Raw genomic sequence first — 2,510 nt, 5'->3', positions numbered from 1 at the left:
CTAGAGGTGAAATTCTTGGACCGGCGCAAGACGGACCAGAGCGAAAGCATTTGCCAAGAATGTTTTCATTAATCAAGAACGAAAGTCGGAGGTTCGAAGACGATCAGATACCGTCGTAGTTCCGACCCATAAACGATGCCGACTGGCGATGCGGCGGCGTTATTCCCATGACCCGCCGGCAGCTTCCGGGAAAACCAAAGTCTCTTGGGTTCCGGGGGGAGTATGGTTGCAAAGCTGAAACTTAAAGGAATTGACGGAAGGGCACCACCAGGAGTGGAGCCTGCGGCTTAATTTGACTCAACACGGGAAACCTCACCCGGCCCGGACACGGACAGGATTGACAGATTGATAGCTCCTTTCTCGATTCCGTGGGTGGTGGTGCATGGCCGTTCTTAGTTGGTGGACGATTTGTCTGGTTAATTCCGATAACGAACGAGACTCTGGCATGCTAACTAGTTACGCGACCCCCGAGCGGTCGGCGTCCCCCCAACTTCTTAGAGGGACAAGTGGCGTTCAGCCACCCGAGATTGAGCAATAACAGGTCTGTGATGCCCTTAGATGTCCGGGGCTGCACGCGCGCTACACTGACTGGCTCAGCGTGTGCCTACCCTACGCCGGCAGGCCGCGGGTAACCCGTTGAACCCCATTCGTGATGGGGATCGGGGATTGCAATTATTCCCATGAACGAGGAATTCCAGTAAGTGCGGGTCATAAGCTTGCGTTGATTAAGTCCCTGCCCTTTGTACACACCGCCCGTCGCTACTACCGATTGGATGGTTTAGTGAGGCCCTCGGATCGCCCCGCCGGGGTCGGCCCACGGCCCCTGGCGGAGCGCTGAGAAGACGGTCGAACTTGACTATCTAGAGGAAGTAAAAGTCGTAACAAGGTTTCCGTAGGTGAACCTGCGAAGGATCATTACCGGAGCGGCTCGCCGCCGGCGGCCGGAGCCTTTTCACCCCCCCGCGCGGCGTGGCGGCCGGCGCGGTGCCGGCCCGCTGGTCGCGAGAGGTTCGAGAGAGGGAGGAGGAGGGGCGCGCGGGAGGCGCGGGCGCGCCGGCCGGAGGCGCGGGAGGCGCGGGGCGCGCCTCGGTCGCCGGGTCGGCGGTGGTCCGGAGGGAGTGGGCTCGATCTCGGCGAGCCCACGAGCCCCTTCCGGCCTCCGTCCGCCCGGCGTTCCCGAGGCCGCCGCGTCCTCCGCGCCGCCGCCCCCGGCGCGTCCGTCCCCCGCGCCCTCCGGTCTCCCGCGAGGCGGGCCGGCGTTGTCGCGCCGCGCCTCCGTACCTCCCGGCGCCGTCCGTCCCCCGCTCTAGCGGGCGGCGGCGCCCTCGGCGCGTCTCGGGAAGGGCGGCGTGGCGGCGCGAGCCCACCGCGGAGTCCCCCGGGGTCAGGTCCCCCGGGGGCCTCGGAGCCCTCGGCTCACGCGGGGTGCCCAGCCGCCCGCCGCCTCCCGTCGCCCGCCCTGGGCCGTTCCCCGGCCGTCGGCGTCGTCGTCCGTCCGACGGTGCCTCCGCGTCTCGCCCGCCCTCGGCGCCCCGGGCGCCCGCGTCCGGCCGGCCACGTCCGCCCACCACCCCCGCCCTGTCCGCTCGCTCCCCGCTTACCCGCCGCAGCCCCTCGCCCTCCGTGGCGAGGGGCCTGGGACGCGGGGTAGCGGGGAGGGTCCCCGGGGGAAAGTCGGGTCGGGTCTGGTGGCGTGCGTCGGACGCGAGGGGGGGCACGCCCGGCGTCGAGGGGGCCGCGGGCGCGGTGGGCTCGTCGGTCGGCGGCGCCCGGCGGTGTGGGGTTCGGTCACGGGCGGGCAGCGCCGAGGCCTGCGTCCGTCCCCGGGTGGCCGCGGGCGGCGCGGGCGGCGTCGAGGCGGTGGCCGCGCGGCACTACCCGCTCCGCCTCGTCCGTTGCTTTGGCTTCCCCCCATCCAGGTACCTAGCGCGTCCCGGCGCGGAGGTTTAAAGACCCCTGGGGGGCCTCGCCCGTCCGCCTTGGGTCGGGGCGGTCGGGCCCGCGGGGAGTCGGGAGGCCTGGCCCTTCTCCCCCAGACTCCGCCTCGCCGGGCCGGGGCGCCGCGCCGTGCCGCGCCGCGCCGCCGTCGCGGCGGCCGTCGGGAGGGGGCGTCCCCGGCGGCCGTCGTGTCGTCGCGTGCGCTGCGCGGGCGTGTGCGCGCCCCCGCGTCCTCGGGCGAGGCGGGAGCCCCCGGGCGCCTGTGGGGTGTCCGAGCACGGCCCCGCGGGGCCCGTGCCGGACGCCCCGTCGTCCAACCTTCCGGCCTCACGGAGTCTGGTCTCGTTGTGCCTTTCTGGCCGGCCGGAGGCACCCTCCGGGGATGTGCCGTGCCAGGGGCGGGCTCTTCCCCCGCCCTGCGGGGGGACCCCGCCGTTCAAACTCGTACGACTCTTAGCGGTGGATCACTCGGCTCGTGCGTCGATGAAGAACGCAGCTAGCTGCGAGAATTAATGTGAATTGCAGGACACATTGATCATCGACACTTCGAACGCACTTGCGGCCCCGGGTTC

At 70.5% G+C, this 2,510-nt stretch overlaps 1 non-coding gene across 1 annotated transcript in view; it reads left to right on the top strand.

The window, feature by feature from the left end:
- The first annotated feature begins 2,386 nt into the window (after positions 1–2,386).
- LOC139043236 (5.8S ribosomal RNA) overlaps positions 2,387–2,510 on the top strand; it is a 153-nt gene continuing 29 nt past the window's right edge. The window contains exon 1 of the ribosomal RNA XR_011500292.1: positions 2,387–2,510. This exon is cut by the window's right edge and continues 29 nt beyond it. This is a non-coding gene — a ribosomal RNA (5.8S ribosomal RNA).

This window comes from Equus asinus, unplaced genomic scaffold (assembly GCF_041296235.1).
Source record: "Equus asinus isolate D_3611 breed Donkey unplaced genomic scaffold, EquAss-T2T_v2 contig_195, whole genome shotgun sequence".
In the NCBI taxonomy this organism is placed as follows: Eukaryota; Metazoa; Chordata; class Mammalia; order Perissodactyla; family Equidae; genus Equus; species Equus asinus.
Note: the sequence above shows the minus strand (reverse complement) of the source record. Positions and strands in the feature narration are given on the sequence as shown.